The sequence below is a fragment of the Rhinoderma darwinii genome, chromosome 1 (genome assembly GCF_050947455.1).
Source record: "Rhinoderma darwinii isolate aRhiDar2 chromosome 1, aRhiDar2.hap1, whole genome shotgun sequence".
In the NCBI taxonomy this organism is placed as follows: Eukaryota; Metazoa; Chordata; class Amphibia; order Anura; family Rhinodermatidae; genus Rhinoderma; species Rhinoderma darwinii.
The window spans coordinates 647,919,970-647,933,574 of record NC_134687.1 but is presented as its reverse complement, the minus strand read 5'-3'; the positions used below and the strand labels follow the sequence as shown (position 1 = coordinate 647,933,574).

Sequence of the window (13,605 nt, the reverse complement as noted above, 5' to 3'; positions counted from 1 at the left end):
ACTGCCCCCTGTATATATTACCACACACACTGCTCCCTGTAGATATTACCACACACGCTGCTCCCTGTAGATATTACCACACACTGCTCCCTGTAGATATTACCACACACACTGCTCCCTGTAGATATTACCACACACACTGCTCCCTGTAGATATTACCACACACACTGCTCCCTGTATATATTACCACACACACTGCTCCCTGTAGATATTACCACACACTGCTCCCTGTAGATATTACCACACACACTGCTCCCTGTATATATTACCACACACGCTGCTCCCTGTAGATATTACCACACACACTACTCCCTGTAGATATTACCACACACACACTACTCCCAGTAGATATTACCACACACACTGCTCCCTGTAGATATTACCACACACACTGCTCCCTGTATATATTACCACACACGCTGCTCCCTGTAGATATTACCACACACGCTGCCCCCTGTATATATTACCACACACACTGCTCCCTGTAGATATTACCACACACACTGCTCCCTGTAGATATTACCACACACTGCTCCCTGTAGATATTACCACACACACTGCTCCCTGTATATATTACCACACACGCTGCGCCCTGTATATATTACCACACACACTGCTCCCTGTAGATATTACCACACACACTGCTCCCTGTAGATATTACCACACACTGCTCCCTGTAGATATTACCACACACTGCTCCCTGTAGATATTACCACACACGCTGCTCCCTGTAGATATTACCACACACACTGCTCCCTGTAGATATTACCACACACACTGCTCCCTGTAGATATTAGCACACACACTGCTCCCTGTAGATATTACCACACACACTGCTCCCTGTATATATTACCACACACACTGCTCCCTGTAGATATTACCACACACACTGCTCCCTGTATATATTACCACACACACTGCTCCCTGTATATATTACCACACACGCTGCTCCCTGTAGATATTACCACACACACTGCTCCCTGTAGATATTACCACACACACTGCTCCCTGTAGATATTACCACACACACTGCTCCCTGTAGATATTACCACACACTGCTCCCTGTAGATATTATCACACACAGTGCTCCCTGTATATATTACCACACACACTGCCCCCTGTAGATATTACCACACACACTGCTCCCTGTATATATTACCACACACACTGCTCCCTGTAGATATTACCACACACACTGCTCCCTGTAGATATTACCACACACACTGCTCCCTGTAGATATTACCACACACACTGCCCCCTGTATATATTACCACACACGCTGCTCCCTGTAGATATTACCACACACACTGCTCCCTGTAGATATTACCACACACTGCTCCCTGTAGATATTACCACACACACTGCTCCCTGTATATATTACCACACACACTGCTCCCTGTATATATTACCACACACGCTGCGCCCTGTATATATTACCACACACACTGCTCCCTGTATATATTACCACACACACTGCTCCCTGTAGATATTACCACACACACTGCTCCCTGTAGATATTACCACACACACTGCTCCCTGTAGATATTACCACACACACTGCTCCCTGTAGATATTACCACACACTGCCCCCTGTATATATTACCACACACGCTGCTCCCTGTATATATTACCACACACACTGCTCCCTGTAGATATTACCACACACTGCTCCCTGTAGATATTACCACACACACTGCTCCCTGTATATATTACCACACACACTGCTCCCTGTATATATTACCACACACGCTGCGCCCTGTATATATTACCACACACACTGCTCCCTGTAGATATTACCACACACACAGCCCCCCTGTAGATATTACCACACACACTGCTCCCTGTAGATATTACCACACACACTGCTCCCTGTAGATATTACCACACACGCTGCGCCCTGTATATATTACCACACACACTGCTCCCAGTAGATATTACCACACACACTGCTCCCTGTAGATATTACCACACACTGCTCCCTGTAGATATTACCACACACTGCTCCCTGTAGATATTACCACACACACTGCTCCCTGTATATATTACCACACACGCTGCGCCCTGTATATATTACCACACACACTGCTCCCTGTAGATATTACCACACACACTGCTCCCTGTAGATATTACCACACACTGCTCCCTGTAGATATTACCACACACTGCTCCCTGTAGATATTACCACACACGCTGCTCCCTGTAGATATTACCACACACACTGCTCCCTGTAGATATTACCACACACACTGCTCCCTGTAGATATTAGCACACACACTGCTCCCTGTAGATATTACCACACACACTGCTCCCTGTATATATTACCACACACACTGCTCCCTGTAGATATTAGCACACACACTGCTCCCTGTATATATTACCACACACACTGCTCCCTGTATATATTACCACACACGCTGCTCCCTGTAGATATTACCACACACACTGCTCCCTGTAGATATTACCACACACACTGCTCCCTGTAGATATTACCACACACACTGCTCCCTGTAGATATTACCACACACTGCTCCCTGTAGATATTATCACACACAGTGCTCCCTGTATATATTACCACACACACTGCCCCCTGTAGATATTACCACACACACTGCTCCCTGTATATATTACCACACACACTGCTCCCTGTAGATATTACCACACACACTGCTCCCTGTAGATATTACCACACACACTGCTCCCTGTAGATATTACCACACACACTGCCCCCTGTATATATTACCACACACGCTGCTCCCTGTAGATATTACCACACACACTGCTCCCTGTAGATATTACCACACACTGCTCCCTGTAGATATTACCACACACACTGCTCCCTGTATATATTACCACACACACTGCTCCCTGTATATATTACCACACACGCTGCGCCCTGTATATATTACCACACACACTGCTCCCTGTATATATTACCACACACACTGCTCCCTGTAGATATTACCACACACACTGCTCCCTGTAGATATTACCACACACACTGCTCCCTGTATATATTACCACACACACTGCTCCCTGTAGATATTACCACACACTGCCCCCTGTATATATTACCACACACGCTGCTCCCTGTATATATTACCACACACACTGCTCCCTGTAGATATTACCACACACTGCTCCCTGTAGATATTACCACACACACTGCTCCCTGTATATATTACCACACACACTGCTCCCTGTATATATTACCACACACGCTGCGCCCTGTATATATTACCACACACACTGCTCCCTGTAGATATTACCACACACACAGCCCCCCTGTAGATATTACCACACACACTGCTCCCTGTAGATATTACCACACACACTGCTCCCTGTAGATATTACCACACACGCTGCGCCCTGTATATATTACCACACACACTGCTCCCAGTAGATATTACCACACACACTGCTCCCTGTAGATATTACCACACACTGCTCCCTGTAGATATTACCACACACACTGCTCCCTGTAGATATTACCACACACTGCTCCCTGTAGATATTACCACACACTGCTCCCTGTAGATATTACCACACACACTGCTCCCTGTATATATTACCACACACGCTGCGCCCTGTATATATTACCACACACACTGCTCCCTGTAGATATTACCACACACACTGCTCCCTGTATATATTACCACACACACTGCTCCCTGTAGATATTACCACACACTGCTCCCTGTAGATATTACCACACACTGCTCCCTGTAGATATTACCACACACGCTGCTCCCTGTAGATATTACCACACACACTGCTCCCTGTAGATATTACCACACACACTGCTCCCTGTAGATATTAGCACACACACTGCTCCCTGTAGATATTACCACACACACTGCTCCCTGTATATATTACCACACACACTGCTCCCTGTAGATATTACCACACACACTGCTCCCTGTATATATTACCACACACACTGCTCCCTGTAGATATTACCACACACGCTGCTCCCTGTAGATATTACCACACACACTGCTCCCTGTAGATATTACCACACACACTGCTCCCTGTAGATATTAGCACACACACTGCTCCCTGTAGATATTACCACACACGCTGCTCCCTGTACATTACCACACACACTGCTCCCTGTAGATATTACCACACACTGCTCCCTGTAGATATTACCACACACACTGCTCCCTGTATATATTACCACACACACTGCTCCCTGTAGATATTACCACACACACTGCTCCCTGTAGATATTACCACACACACTGCTCCCTGTAGATATTACCACACACACTGCTCCCTGTAGATATTACCACACACACTGCTCCCTGTAGATATTACCACACACTGCTCCCTGTAGATATTACCACACACTGCTCCCTGTAGATAGAGCCACACACACTGCTCCCTGTAGATATTACCACACACACTGCTCCCTGTAGATATTACCACACACACACTGCTCCCTGTAGATATTACCACACACGCTGCTCCCTGTAGATATTACCACACACACTGCTCCCTGTAGATAGAGCCACACACACTGCTCCCTGTAGATATTACCACACACACTGCTCCCTGTATATATTACCACACACTGCTCCCTGTAGATATTACCACACACACTGCTCCCTGTAGATACTACCACACACACTGCTCCCTGTAGATATTACCACACACACTGCGCCCTGTAGATATTACCACACACACTGCTCCCTGTAGATATTACCACACACACTGCTCCCTGTAGATATTACCACACACACTGCTCCCTGTATATATTACCACACACACTGCTCCCTGTAGATATTATCACACACACTGCTCCCTGTATATATTACCACACACACTGCTCCCTGTAGATATTACCACACACACTGCTCCCTGTAGATATTACCACACACACTGCTCCCTGTAGATATTACCACACACACTGCTCCCTGTAGATATTACCACACACTGCTCCCTGTAGATATTACCACACACACTGCTCCCTGTAGATATTACCACACACACTGCTCCCCGTAGATATTACCACACACACTGCTCCCTGTATATATTACCACACACACTGCTCCCTGTAGATATTACCACACACACTGCTCCCCGTAGATATTACCACACACACTGCTCCCTGTAGATATTACCACACACACTGCTCCCTGTATATATTACCACACACACTGCTCCCTGTATATATTACCACACACACTGCTCCCTGTAGATATTACCACACACACTGCTCCCTGTAGATATTACCACACACACTGCTCCCTGTAGATATTACCACACACTGCTCCCTGTATATATTACCACACACAGTGCTCCCTGTAGATATTACCACACACACTGCTCCCTGTAGATATTACCACACGCTGCTCCCTGTAGATATTACCACACACTGCTCCCTGTAGATAATACCACACACACTGCTCCCTGTAGATATCACCACACACACTGCTCCCTGTAGATATTACCACACACGCTGCTCCCTGTAGATATTACCACACACACTGCCCCCTGTATATATTACCACACACACTGCCCCCTGTAGATATTACCACACTGCTCCCTGTAGATATTACCACACACTGCTCCCTGTAGATATTACCACACACACTGCTCCCTGTAGATATTACCACACACTGCTCCCTGTAGATATTACCACACACACACACACTGCTCCCTGTAGATATTACCACACACACTGCTCCCTGTAGATATTATCACACACACTGCTCCCTGTAGATATTACCACACACGCTGCTCCCTGTAGATATTACCACACACACTGCTCCCTGTAGATATTACCACACACACTGCCCCCTGTATATATTACCACACACACTGCTCCCTGTAGATATTACCACACACACTGCTCCCTGTAGATATTACCACACACACTGCTCCCTGTAGATATTACCACACACACTGCTCCCTGTAGATATTACCACACACACTGCTCCCTGTAGATATTACCACACACACTGCCCCCTGTAGATATTACCACACGCTGCTCCCTGTAGATATTACCACACACTGCTCCCTGTAGATATTACCACACACTGCTCCCTGTAGATATTACCACACACTCTGCTCCCTGTATATATTACCACACACACTACTCCCTGTAGATATTACCACACACACTGCTCCCTGTAGATATTACCACACACACTGCTCCCTGTAGATATTACCACACACACTGCTCCCTGTAGATATTACCACACACACTGCTCCCTGTAGATATAACCACACACACTGCTCCCTGTATATATTACCACACACTGCTCCCTGTAGATATTACCACACACTGCTCCCTGTAGATATTACCACACACTGCTCCCTGTATATATTACCACACACACTGCTCCCTGTAGATATTACCACACACACTGCTCCCTGTACATATTACCACACACACTGCTCCCTGTATATATTACCACACACACTGCTCCCTGTAGATATTACCACACACACACTGCTCCCTGTAGATATTACCACACACACTGCTCCCTGTAGATATTACCACACACTGCTCCCTGTAGATATTACCACACACACTGCTCCCTGTAGATATTACCACACACACTGCTCCCTGTACATATTACCACACACACTGCTCCCTGTATATATTACCACACACACTGCTCCCTGTAGATATTACCACACACACTGCTCCCTGTAGATAATACCACACACACTGCCCCCTGTATATATTACCACACACACTGCTCCCTGTAGATATTACCACACACTGCCCCCTGTAGATATTACCACACACACTGCTCCCTGTAGATATTACCACACACGCTACTCCCTGTAGATATTACCACACACACTGCTCCCTGTATATATTACCACACACACTGCTCCCTGTAGATATTACCACACACACTGATCCCTGTAGATATTACCACACACACTGCTCCCTGTAGATATTACCACACACGCTACTCCCTGTAGATATTACCACACACACTGCTCCCTGTAGATATTACCACACACACTGCTCCCTGTAGATATTACCACACACGCTGCCCCCTGTAGATATTACCACACACACTGCTCCCTGTAGATATTACCACACACACACACTGCTCCCTGTAGATATTACCACACACACTGCTCCCTGTAGATATTACCACGTCTTTGCAGTTGCAGTGAGATTATGTGATACTTTATATGACGACGCCCTGAAAATCTACAACTCGTCCCGCAGAATCTAATCCTCGCACCGCGGAACTGACAGAGAAACAAAAAAAGTTATAGATCAGAGAAGACGGAGAGGGAAAAACGGAAACAGAACCCGTCCTGGTGATTAAGGGGTTAACCTGCGGTGCGGATTATAAACACGCAGGATATTGGATTATACCACGAATTCGCTGCGCTTTATTTGCAGAATTTCCCCATTAAGTTCAATGGGAAAGTCAAGTTCCGCAACACACGCCATTGTTCCCAGAATCCTCTGCGGCTCCGCCGCGTGTTCAGAGCAACGCTGCAGGTTACACATATATAAAAAAGAAGGCGTCATGTGACCCCTGCAGCCAATCACAGGCCGGAGAGGTCACATGTCATTATAGGGGTCACCTGGACACAGCCGGAAGAGCAGGGACGTGTTGCTATGGTAACGCTCGGAGAGGTGAGGATCGGCATGGTTGTATTTCTGGAGTAGATATTCGGGGGGATTATACGTCCACCATTTGGGGTGAATATTCGGGGAGATTTCCTTGCGTGTTGTGGGTCATATTTGCTACGTGTGAACATTCCCTTAAACCGCACGGTGAACGACATTAACAAGAAATGTATAAAAGTCAGTGAATAAGTTGTATGTCCCGAATATTATGTCATTACAAAACACGACTCGTCCCACAAAACATCCGACAACTACAAAGACCAGAAATAACAACTTACCCCAAAGAGGCCGGCACTGGAGGGGTTAAATCCCGGCTAGGAGTCCAGTGGGCGGGGTCACTCAATGATTGACAGCTCTCTGTATACACACTCATACAGGGGTGACTGATAACAGAGAGAACACCCGACCAGCGCTGCTCCCTACCTCATACACGGCAATAGCTGAAGGACCTGTGATGACGTCACCACCATGTGACCAGAACAGGAGGGGCGGAGCTTATCAGTAGAGGAGTTGTGACTGAAGGGCTTGTGAAGCTATGAAGATCACGTGGCCAAGGCATCAGGGGCGGAGCTTAGAAGAGTAAAAATTGTATGAAGGACCTATAACGAGGATCAGATTACATGAGGGGCGGAGTTCTGTGAGGCGGCGGAGCGCCAATGCTGTGTAAAGTAATGATGATCACGTGACATGAGGGGCGGAGCTCTGTCCCGGTCAGATGGTGGTGACGTCATTACAGGTCCTTCAGCTGTTGGCGTGTATGAGGTGTAGCAGCGCTGGGCGGGTGTACATGACTTCCGGTCACCGCTGTTGTTTAGTGTTCTCTCTGTTATCAGTCAGGAGATTTCCCATGATGCAGTAGTAAGGTAAGGTTACGTGAGGTCATTTCTGTCCGGTTTTGGTGCGTTTTTGTCTGGCACAGTGTTGGTGATTATTATTTGTGCTGTAAATATGAAATACAGTTAGGTTTAACCCCTTGGTGACATCAGAACTATAGTATTATGTTGTACGTGCGCCGTCACACTAGAAGGAGCGGAGCCTGCACCGTACACGACTTCTCACAGCCGCCGGCAACCGCCAAGACCGGAGACAGCTCAATCTCGGCTGTTAAACCCCTCAGATGCCGTGATCAATAGTGACCACGGCATCTGATAAGTTATAGATAGCGGCTTCCTCTGTCCACCGAAGAAACTGCGCAATCCCGACCGGTTATCATAGTAATACGTTTTTTGTTTTTTTTCTATAAAAAATGATGTAAACATTAAAAATAAGTAACGTAATCGCCGCATCCGCTAAAGTGCAGATTATTAAAATATCAAGTTATTTACCCGCAGAAATAATTCACAAGTGAACGTCACTGTTATTGGTCGCCGCGATGCTCCAACATATGGAATAAAAAGATACTAAAATGTCACCCACAAAATCTACATCTCACCCCACAAACCCCCCACACGGCGCAATCACCGGAAATATAAACCCCCTCACACCGCGCAATCACCGCAAATATAAACCCCCCACACCGCGCAATCACTGGAAATATAAACCCCCACACCGTGCAATCACTGGAAATATAAACCCCCACACCGCGCAATCACCGGAAATATAAACCCCCACACCGTGCAATCACTGGAAATATAAACCCCCTCACACCGCGCAATCACCGGAAATATAAACCCCTCACACCGCGCAATCACCGGAAATATAAAACCCCCCCACACCGCGCAATCACCGGAAATATAACCCCCCCCCCCACACCGCGTAATCACCGGAAATATAAACCCCCTCACACCGCGCAATCACCGGAAATATAAATACCCCCTCACACCGCGCAATCACCGGAAATATAAACCCCTCACACCGCGCAATCACCGGAAATATAAAACCCCCCCACACCGCGCAATCACCGGAAATATAAAACCCCCCACACCGCGCAATAACCGGAAATATAAAACCCCTCACACCGCGCAATCACCGGAAATATAAAACCCCTCACACCGCGCAATCACCGGAAATATAAACCCCTCACACCGCGCAATCACCGGAAATATAAAACCCTCACACCGCGCAATCACCGGAAATATAAACCCCCCACACCGCGCAATCACCGGAAATATAAACCCCTCACACCGCGCAATCACCGGAAATATAAAACCCCTCACACCGCGCAATCACCGGAAATATAAACCCCCCCACACCGCGCAATCACCGGAAATATAAACCCCCCACACCACGCAATCACCGGAAATATAAACCCCCTCACACCGTGCAATCACCGGAAATATAAACCCCTCACACCGCGCAATCACCGGAAATATAAACCCCTCACACCGCGCAATCACCGGAAATATAAAACCCCTCACACCGCGCAATCACCGGAAATATAAAACCCCTCACACCGCGCAATCACCGGAAATATAAAACCCCCTCACACCGCGCAATCCCCGGAAATATAAAACCCCTCACACCGCGCAATCACCGGAAATATAAACCCCTCACACCGCGCAATCACCGGAAATATAAACCCCTCACACCGCGCAATCACCGGAAATATAAACCCCTCACACTGCGCAATCACCGGAAATATAAACCCCTCACACCGCGCAATCACCGGAAATATAAAACCCCTCACACCGCGCAATCACCGGAAATATAAAACCCCTCACACCGCGCAATCACCGGAAATATAAACCCCTCACACCGCGCAATCACCGGAAATATAAAACCCCTCACACCGCGCAATCACCGGAAATATAAAACCCTCACACCGCGCAATCACCGGAAATATAAACCCCTCACACCGCACAATCACCGGAAATATAAAACCTCTCACACCGCGCAATCACCGGAAATATAAAACCCCTCCCCCACACCGCGCAATCACCGGAAATATAAACCCCTCCCCCACACCGCGCAATCACCGGAAATATAAAACCCCTCACACCGCGCAATCACTGGAAATATAAACCCCTCCCCCACACCGCGCAATCACCGGAAATATAAACCCCTCACACCGCGCAATCACCGGAAATATAAACCCCCTCACACCGCGCAATCACCGGAAATATAAAACCCCTCACACCGTGCAATCACCGGAAATATAAAACCCCTCACACCGCGCAATCACCGGAAATATAAGTCCCTCACACCGCGCAATCACCGGAAATATAAAACCCCTCACACCGCGCAATCACCGGAAATATAAAACCCCTCACACCGTGCAATCACCGGAAATATAAAACCCCTCACACCGCGCAATCACCGGAAATATAAGTCCCTCACACCGCGCAATCACCGGAAATATAAAACCCCTCACACCGCGCAATCACCGGAAATATAAACCCCCTCACACCGCGCAATCACCGGAAATATAAACCCCTCACACCGCGCAATCACCGGAAATATAAAACCCCTCACACCGCGCAATCACCGGAAATATAAAACCCCTCACACCTTGCAATCACCAGAAATATAAACCCCTCACACCGCGCAAACACCGGAAATATAAAACCCCTCACACCGCGCAATCACCGGAAATATAAAACCCCTCACACCGCGCAATCACCGGAAATATAAAACCCCTCACACCGCGCAATCACCGGAAATATAAAACCCCTCACACCCCGCAATGACCGGAAATATAAACCCCTCACACCGCGCAATCACCGGAAATATAAACCCCTCACACCGGAAATATAAACCCCTCACACCGGAAATATAAACCCCCTCACACCGCGCAATCACCGGAAATATAAACCTCTCACACCGCGCAATCACCGGAAATATAAAACCCCTCACACCGCGCAATCACCGGAAATATAAAACCCCTCACACCGAGCAATCACCGGAAATATAAAACACCTCACACCGCGCAATCACCGGAAATATAAAACCCCTCACACCGAGCAATCACCGGAAATATAAAACCCCTCACACCGCGCAATCACCGGAAATATAAAACCCCTCACACCCCGCAATGACCGGAAATATAAACCCCTCACACCGCGCAATCACCGGAAATATAAACCCCTCACACCGGAAATATAAACCCCTCACACCGGAAATATAAACCCCCTCACACCGCGCAATCACCGGAAATATAAACCTCTCACACCGCGCAATCACCGGAAATATAAAACCCCTCACACCGCGCAATCACCGGAAATATAAAACCCCTCACACCGAGCAATCACCGGAAATATAAAACCCCTCACACCGCGCAATCACCGGAAATATAAAACCCCTCACACTGAGCAATCACCGGAAATATAAAACACCTCACACCGCGCAATCACCGGAAATATAAAACCCCTCACACCGAGCAATCACCGGAAATATAAAACCCCTCACACCGAGCAATCACCGGAAATATAAAACACCCCACACCGCGCAATCACCCGAAATATAAAACCCCTCACACCGCGCAATCACGGGAAATATAAAACCCCTCACACCGCGCAATCACCGGAAATATAAACCCCTCACACCGCACAATCACCGGAAATATAAACCCCCCCCACACCGCGCAATCACCGGAAATATAAACCCCTCACACCGCGCAATCACCGGAAATATAAAACCCCCCGCACCGCGCAATCACCGGAAATATAAACCTCCTCACACCGCACAATTACCGGAAATACAAAACCCCTCACACCGCGCAATCACCGGAAATATAAAACCCCTCACACCGCGCAATCACCGGAAATATAAAACCCCCCACACCACACAATCACCGGAAATATAAAACCCCCCGCACCGCGCAATCACCGGAAATATAAAACCGCGCAATCACCGGAAATATAAACCACTCACACCGCGCAATCACCGGAAATATAAACCACTCACACCGCGCAATCACCGGAAATATAAACCCCCTCACACCGCGCAATCACGGAAATATTAAACCCCTCACACCGCGCAATCACCGGAAGTATAAAACCCCTCACACCGCGCAATAACCGGAAATATAAACCCCTCACACCGCGCAATCACCGGAAATATAAACCCCCTCACACCGCGCAATCACCGGAAATATAAAACCCCTCACACCGTGCAATCACCGGAAATATAAACTTCCTCACACCGCGCAATCACTGGAAATATAAACCCCCCACACCGCGCAATTACCGGAAATATAAAACCCCTCACACCGCGCAATCACCGGAAATATAAACCCCCTCACACCGCGCAATCACCGGAAATATAAACCCCCCCGCACCGCGCAATCACCGGAAATATAAAACCCCCACACCGCGCAATCACCAGAAATATAAACCCCCTCACACCGCGCAATCACCGGAAATATAGACCCCTCACACCGCGCAATCACCGGAAATATAAAACCCCTCACACCGCGCAATTACTGGAAATATAAATCCCCTCACACCGCGCAATCACCGGAAATATAAAACCCCTCACACTGCGCAATCCCCGGAAATATAAACCCCTCACACCGCGCAATCACCGGAAATATAAACCCCCCACACCGCGCAATCACCCGAAATATAAAACCCCTCACACCGCGCAATCACCGGAAATATAAAACCCCTCACACCGCGCAATCACCGGAAATATAAACCCCTCACACCGCGCCATCACCGGAAATATAAACCCCTCACACCGCGCAATCACCGGAAATATAAAACCCCCCGCACCGCGCAATCACCGGAAATATAAACCTCCTCACACCGCACAATTACCGGAAATACAAAACCCCTCACACCGCGCAATCACCGGAAATATAAAACCCCTCACACCGCGCAATCACCGGAAATATAAACCTCCTCACACCGCGCAATCACCGGAAATATAAACCCCTTACACCCCGCAATCACCGGAAATATAAAACCCCCCACACCACACAATCACCGGAAATATAAAACCCCCCGCACCGCGCAATCACCGGAAATATAAAACCGCGCAATCACCGGAAATATAAATCACTCACACCGCGCAATCACCGGAAATATAAACCTCCTTACACCGCGCAATCACCG

General features: G+C 47.8%; 2 protein-coding genes across 3 annotated transcripts in view; one reads left to right on the top strand and one right to left on the bottom strand.

The window, feature by feature from the left end:
• Positions 1-8,045, bottom strand: part of LOC142697804 (uncharacterized) — a 96,545-nt gene extending 88,500 nt beyond the window's left edge. The window contains exon 1 of the mRNA XM_075847689.1: positions 7,891-8,045. The gene's annotated coding sequence lies outside the window, so the exon portion shown is untranslated. The remainder of the gene's footprint in view (positions 1-7,890) is intronic.
• A 321-nt stretch (positions 8,046-8,366) lies between these two features.
• Positions 8,367-13,605, top strand: part of LOC142662903 (uncharacterized) — a 30,556-nt gene continuing 25,317 nt past the window's right edge. For both annotated transcript variants that reach the window (XM_075841279.1, XM_075841220.1), the window contains exon 1: positions 8,367-8,475. The gene's annotated coding sequence lies outside the window, so the exon portion shown is untranslated. The remainder of the gene's footprint in view (positions 8,476-13,605) is intronic.